Source organism: Nylanderia fulva, unplaced genomic scaffold (assembly GCF_048542155.1).
Source record: "Nylanderia fulva isolate GAGA-0341 unplaced genomic scaffold, ASM4854215v1 Scaffold1292, whole genome shotgun sequence".
Lineage (NCBI taxonomy): Eukaryota > Metazoa > Arthropoda > Insecta > Hymenoptera > Formicidae > Nylanderia > Nylanderia fulva.
The window spans coordinates 12,967-20,662 of NW_028189510.1; the positions used below are offsets into that span (position 1 = coordinate 12,967).

Sequence of the window (7,696 nt, forward strand, 5' to 3'; positions counted from 1 at the left end):
TCAAAAAGCCGCTAATGTTCCCCCAAAAGTTCGGTTTTAGGGATTCCTACCCCCTGAACGGGCCCTTGTCGAATACTTATTTTTTTCATTGTGGATATCCGGGGAGTATTTCTGTTAACTTTGCACAAAGTTTTTCGGCGGTCGGATCATCGTGTCATTTAAACTTGGGCCGTCATTAAAAATATAATCTCCCTCTTTTTAAATTTAAATTTTAACGGAATCCTGTGACTAGTAGAATCATCTCCCCTGGTCAACGACCTGGGTTTTGCTCGAAATCAATTGTTTTAGAAAAAGATATGTTTTTGTCTAAATGTTTTTCCAATGGATATTCCATCAATACGTTAAATAAGAAACCGATTGCAATCTAACGTGCTCCAATCCGGTAATGCTTTTTTAAGCCTTTTTCCATGACACATGCATTTCAGGAACGTCATTTTTTGATGAAAAGCCCTTGAGCAAATTTAAAAAGCGTCTTTTTTTATCGCTGTGTCAGACCTGTTCCGCGTATAAAATAGGATCTTCCAAAATGATCGGGGTGATCTGAAAATTTCCCGTCGCAACAATCACGGACAGCATTTGATTGCCATCACGAATAAGTTTTTCCCTTGCTTTAAACCCGCGACAGCGTATTTTGTAAATACGAAATGGCTTTCAGATTTCCCGAAAATCGATGCCAATTCGAAGTTTTAAATCCATCTTCAGCATCCGTTTAAACATTGCAAGGGCCAGGTACACAGCTTAACGTGATGGAAATTAAAAAATCGCCAAAACCGATACAAAGGGTTCCAAATAGGGTTTGTATTCCGTAAAGAAATTTTTTCGTTTTAATAGTATTTAACTTTCAAACCAATTTTCATTACGTGAAAATTTTTGTGCCTGTGGGTTTTTGCTGTGGGTTTAAAACCCATTTGTTTTTGGGTGCGGGGGGGTATGATGAAACGTTTGATTGGGCGGCACAATATTCGTTTTCTCTTTCCCAAAACTTTTTTTTCGTCTTTTTCCGGCGAAACGGTATCTTTGAGATATCCCTGAGAAATATGAGCATTTTCCGTAGTATTTTAAAAGTTACCCCCCCAATCCCAGGTTCTTCGAAGCTTCGAACTTTGTTTATCGTTGTAGATGCGTTTTCACAGCACTTTTTCAACGGCATGATTAAATCCAAAAAACAAGATTCCGTTTTAAACTCTGTAATTATGGAATGTCGAAGCTTTTTTGCTCCTTGCTTTTTGACACATTTTTAACGTACCAGATTCTCCTTTTTTTCCCGTTAAACCAAAAAACGATTTGATACCTGTGTAAAATTAGTTAATTTCCAAGATACGAAAATTTTTTTATAAATTTTATTTTGTTTACTAATTGATAAAAAATTTTTCAAAAGTATATAAATGTGTTTTGAAATTACAACATTAAAAAATTTTTTTTTTTTTTTTTTAACAAAAAATTTTGATTCTGAATTATAAAAAATTTTTTGGTAAAAAAATTTTTTACTTGCCCGTGGTTTGGTTTATTTAAAAAAAAAAAGATTTTTAAATGTATTTCTTTTTAGAAATTTTTAATTGGGAAATACACAATACAAAATTTTAAATTTGGAAAATAAACTTTGAATATTAAAAAATTGCAAAACACAACATTAAGCTTGTAATAAATAAATCTTACGAATTAATACTTTGTAATTATGATTAAAGTCGAATTTCTGAAATATGGCTTAGTGCAATAAAAACGGGGCTGTATTTGTTCCAAAGGCACTTGAAAAAACCCTTGTTAAAAACATCATTTCTTTTAGAAATGATGAAGATATTTTGGTCCTAAATTTTTCATAATTTTTTTCAGTGTTCACTTTTACGCGAATTGACTCCATCGCGATTTAAAAAAAACACTTTTATAAAAAATTTTAAAAAAAATACAAAAAAATAAAATAATAACAACTTTATCAGAATGTTCTATGTTAAAAAAAATTTATTTTTCAAATTTAATTCCACAAATTTAAAAAAATAAACTTTAAAAAAAAAAACAGAAAAAATTACAACCGATAAAATAGAGATTTTTGCTCCTAATTAGTAAATATACGCTAATGAATATAAAATTCCCCGGAAAGGGTTTTCGTCCAAAATATCCCGGGGTTTCTGTAATAATTTAACAAGCGCAAGAGCGATGGGAACTCTCATCAAATCATTTTCCTCCGTTTCGGACGCAAATTTTCTTCTTGTTGAGCTTATGACTGCTGTCCTGTCGCGTTCTAGCTGTGATAGATCGAAGCAGTTGGGGTAACAAACCATGCGATATACTGAACATAGACTTTCTTCGCTCCGCTTTGCGAAAGTAACGTCTGCCTTTCGATTAGTAAATCTCCTTCGCTGCTTCAGTATCTCCTTCTACTTCTTCAATATTCTCGACGTTTTCATCATTTAGCGCTTCCTCCAATATTTCTTCCGTTCTTTTCATCCTCCAAAATCGCATCTTCACCGATCGCTTCATTAGTTTTTTTCTTCATCAATCGCTTCATTTTTGTTTTCTCCTCGCCGATCGATTCATTAGTTTTCTCTTCGCTAATCACAGTGGCATCATCTTGGTTCCTGCCGAGAAGATCTTTTGCACTTCTTTATACTTTGAGAAGTCGTAATGGAACGAATCTAATATTGCTACTACTATTCTAATGAGTTGTTTCTGAAACTCTATGGATCTCTTCAGTTTATTCAAATAATGTCTCAGATGATCTCGTAATGATGCCACGGTAAAAGTCCTGCAGACCACCCCGACAGTTTCGATGGCGGCGTCGATGAGGCTATTTTTATTAATGAAAGCCTCGTTGCATAGATAAGAAGAGCATAGGGGAAGGATGAATTGCGTCAAGGTTCGAGAATTGAACGGTTTCCGTAACGTCTTGGCGAGTGTACAGAACTTCAAGAACGCACGAGCTCGTCTGTGCAACTGCAAATGCTGCATATTCTCGAAGAAATCGACCTCGGGATCGGTTGGATTAGTTAATAATGACATGTCTCGCAAGATAGGTGCACATCCGCGCATTCCAGACCCATGTGTCCTAAAAAGGCTATCGATTGCAGACGAATAGTCTCGTTTCTGCTCGTGATCCCCTTTCTCGTAAGCGCCAGAATTGTGTCGTCCATCAGATAACGTCTGTTAGAAGATTAGTCTGGTGTTCCTTCGCCAATCTAGATCCCACGATTTTTTTAAGCACTGACCGGCGCAATCTCTCATCGCCAGATCCGACTCGGTCTTCAGAAAGTGAAAGCAGTTGTGTATCACAATCACGCCGAATTCCAGGGTGATCGCGTTTTTCTCAGTCAACCTTTAATTTCGTCGAAGGCGTCCAGTCTTCTCTGAAAGTCAGGCTGAATCGATCCACCTGCGATCCCACGCGTTGAGCGCAATCAGGATATCGCGATCTCGTGTCATAGTCTCGCGACCCCTCCTCCGAGGACTTCTCGGCGATGGCGCCGTACAGCTGCAGAAGAAGTTTGCGAGCTGACACGTCCGATACAAGACCCATTAGCGGTGCGATAGCACGCACGTGAGTCTCCGGCTTGTTCGCAAGTTTTACGAGATTTCATCACGGTCGTCGTAAGCTCCCCGATAGCTTCTTCGTTATTGCCAATTGCAGCCTTCTTCACTAAAACAGGCAGTATCAGTTTCAACACTGTGTCGCACGTCTCAGCGTCCGTGACAAATTCGGGGATTCGCGACAATATGAGCATTCGGTCTGTTTATGCCTCTGTTGGATTTCTCCAGTTTTTTTTCTGATAAATTCCAAAATGCGAGGGATATGCGGCAGAAGGATGGAGGAGCCATAATTGATCCCGTTCGGTATGTTCTTTCCTTATCAAGCAGATTCGTCAGTATTGGTATTAGTGGTAAGGACGGCGGATTATCTACTTGCATGCTATCCTCGTTCGATTGTCCGTAATCCTTTAACGTCAGTAATTTCTCAAAAATTTCCAAAATAGCGTTGACGACAGACTGGTGTGTTTTGGGATTCAAGAGCAGTTGCACGATGTAGGAAGAGGGCTGATCGACTCGTCGTCCTCTCGATGTTTCACGAACAATGGATGATACCGTGGATTTTGACCCCATGCCATGAACAGCTTCAACAAGGCCGTGGGACTGTGTATACCCTCAACTGGTAATTTCTGCAACTGGGGAAATATCGCGACGTGGTAGACCGCGTCGATCTCGTGTCGCTTCCAGTCGTAGTCCTCGAAATGCACGAAAAATCTTGCCAAGATGCCTATGCACTGGTTCGCACGTTCTTGATCGCCGACAGGTATCCTGGATAAATCTCGTCCGATCTACTTAGAATTCCGATCACCTCCGCCAGGATGCAGATCAATATCCTGAGCAAACGCGGCAACAGTCTTGTCGACATCTTCCCGCCGAACTGTTCCATCACTATCCCTAGCAGATTCACAGCGCTTTGCATACGTTTAGGTGGCATAACGTTATCCAGATCGATCCGCGTCGACGATGTTCTCGGTGTATCGCTTCAATCGAACGCCTCGTCTTCTTCCACTTCCAGCGACACGTACGCTTTGAAGGGTCGAAAGGCCCTTTTGACGAATACAATCATCTCGTCCTCCTGGGTGCCACCTAGGAAACGCAGTACCATTTTCCGCCGTGTAAATCCGCCGGCCTTCCCCCCGGTTCTTATACCGGTCTTCATAAGCATTTTCGCATAGATAATTCTCATTATAATCGGTATGAGATTCTCACCGATGCATCTCCTTTATTACATCACTCTCTCGATCCAGTTTAAAACGCGCGAGCTCGTTCTTCAGATTCTTCTCGTTTATCAAACCGTATAACGATTCCTTGTATGGCAAAAGATACTCGTGCTTATACGAAAGAGACAATTTAAGGCGGCTTTCTGTATGTCGGCATTTTTCGAACAGAGTAGGTCCAAGTAAATCTGACGCATCTCTGATTCTCTGTGCAACATCTTTGGATTTGACACTTTTTCAATATCTCCATCTGAGCAAGTAGATGTTTCATCACCTTGTAATTTCTACTCTTCGCATCCACTTGAGTAGTCTTTATATTTCAATCCGTTCTTCCTCTTCTTCGTCTTCTTCTTTCTTCTTCTTCATTATCATTCATGTCATTATTTATGTCGATTCCGCACTTGCGCTTCTTGATATTGCAATACTTGCCATCTTCGGAGTTAGATTTAAAGAATTTGTATTTATAAAATCGATAAACAATCCAGTTAATCTCTATTCTTCGTCTCGGCGTAATGGGAGAAGTGCGTCATACATTTCCAGAGGAGTATCTTGTAATTTTCGAAGTCGGGGCTTGTCGTTGCGCTTCTCTATTCTGGATCTCCAACGAGGAGATGACGTCGCAATCGAACAACGATCTCGATTCAACTTCTGGCACACTGTTGGACGTTAATTCGGCCAGAAACGTCGGCCAGAACTGTGGACATTTTTTTGGGTTGCCGTAACTAGCTAGACTATACTTCAGGTTGCCGAGCAGAGAGAAATTGACATATAGATTAGCGATCAGGCAACGCAATGGGAATTCGTAATATCTTGAATTTAAATTAGTTTCGCCTGATTCTGAAATCCTAAAGCTTGCAAATGCAATAATTTGGCACGATAGTTTTGTACTGTTGCGGATTCACATTCTACCAAATAGACAAGTTCCATGGCAGTTTTGCCTGTGTTGCCATCATCCTGCGTTATCAAAGCCCTCTCAGATCATCAACGTTACCAATAAAGAATATAAGTGTGCTACGATCAATCGAGTATTACTGTAAGGCGAACTCAGCCTCTTCACTATATTGTTATTTAATGTATCGAAAACTGGGGAAATTGATATATTTTGGAGTGAACTCTGAGGCAACGAAATATGTCAAGCAGAGATTATCGCGTTTATGATGTACTTGTTATCGTGATATTTGTTAATAAGATCAGCTATTGTTATGTTGGATTTTACAAAAAACTCGTGAAGCTCACTCGGCTCTAATATATGATTATCGATTCTAGCATTAATAAAAATATAAAACTAGTTCTATTGAGGCTTGCAGCATCTTCTATACTTTTATCGTATTCCAGCATTTTTGATACGTAAATAACATCCAGTTTTTAAAGCAGTTTTAAATTCTTCGTGCAATGGTTTTAGGTGCGGTAAAATTATCAATATCCTCATTGCATCGAACGAAACAGAATCAGTAGATAATGTCCTCAATTCCGACGAGAATAATCGATGTTTTCAACTCTGATATTTCGTATGTCTAATATATATTTTTCCATTTGTTCAAACTTATACCATTAAGGCAAGGTGATGCTTTGACAAGAATTATTTTGGCAAAGAGAAGCAACGTTCACTGTCAAATCCAATAGAGATAATTCGACGTAATGCATGAGGTAAGACTAAGGTTTCAAATGAAGAATAGTGCATCAACTTTTCAACAGCAAAGTACAATAATTTTGTATTGTCACCGCCATATTTTCAACAACAGTTGACTCGAATTTTCTTGCATTAATTTGACATTGGATGCCAAGAGAATAGCACAGACACATTAATCACCTCTTGCAAATATTATCTTCATTTAATGTGTCCATTATAAACAATTAATTTTTTTATCAGAGATATAGTATCGATTAAAAACTTCCATTTTTATAACTAATAATTATATGTATAAGACGTAGAAATAAAACTAACGCGTCTTCTCTTTCGGAAGATTTCAACGATTGCTTCGATTGTTCGCTAAAAAATATCTATTACTTTTAATATAACGTTCCACATAATACCACATTTTTGAGGATGTATATTTTGCAGGGTGCAATTTATGATCTCTTTCAATATTTTATAAGTAAGACTCTGATTCATAGACTGATCTGCAAAGCATTAAAATAAATCAGTAACATTTGTTCTCCGCAAGAGTGAATTGTCCCGTGATGCCAAAGACAACTTCAAATAATAATTTTCCGCAACCTGATACTCCATTTGCATTATCTTCCAAAATATGCAGTACTAATTTTAGAAAGGACTCTTATCTTTAATCTTACGAACTACAAATGCAAAACTTTCGGCGGCAAACCTGTTTATATAGACCGGTTGGTGTCAGACAATAATGGCAACAGTAGATTGACCACAGTTCTTACGTTTCTTATTAAATATCGCCATAAAATTTAAATAGATATGCCAGAGTGGTAAATGTATATTCTATCTGCTCTGTATCTTTTGTTTGTAATAAATTGATCATTTCAGATAAGAATGTTGGAAAGTATTCGTAAAAATCCTTTTGAAGATCCCTCGCTACAGCTACTACTAATCTATAAGAAACAAATCGTACAAATGTAAAAATATAAGATATAATATATGAATATATCTATGCAGTTTTCTATATTTACTCTAGAATAGGCTGCAGACACCAGGGATCTCGCTTTTTCAAATACTCCATAAGCGTGTCGATGACATATTGCTTCTTGTGAATCAATTGAGCAATGTAACAATGTTCCTCATTTGCTTCTTAAAAGTGACATAGCCCTCCGTTAAGTTGAGGACATTCCATTTCTGTAGCGTTGGTTGAAAATAAGTCTCTACTTCCTCGTCATATCTTCATACCGATGCACTACGCGTATGAAAGACATCGACATCGATTTCCGTCACTCTTCAGAGAACGGTTTTGAACTGTGCAAAAACAAAAGGTCGGTTTAGTAGAAAGAAACAAAATATT

General features: G+C 37.9%; 2 pseudogenes; both read right to left on the reverse strand.

Moving 5' to 3' along the window:
• Positions 1-753: 753 nt before the first annotated feature.
• LOC146724487 (uncharacterized) lies at positions 754-1,858 on the reverse strand (annotated as a pseudogene).
• Positions 1,859-2,054: 196 nt separating this feature from the next.
• Positions 2,055-7,576, reverse strand: LOC146724488 (small subunit processome component 20 homolog; annotated as a pseudogene).
• Positions 7,577-7,696: the final 120 nt, after the last annotated feature.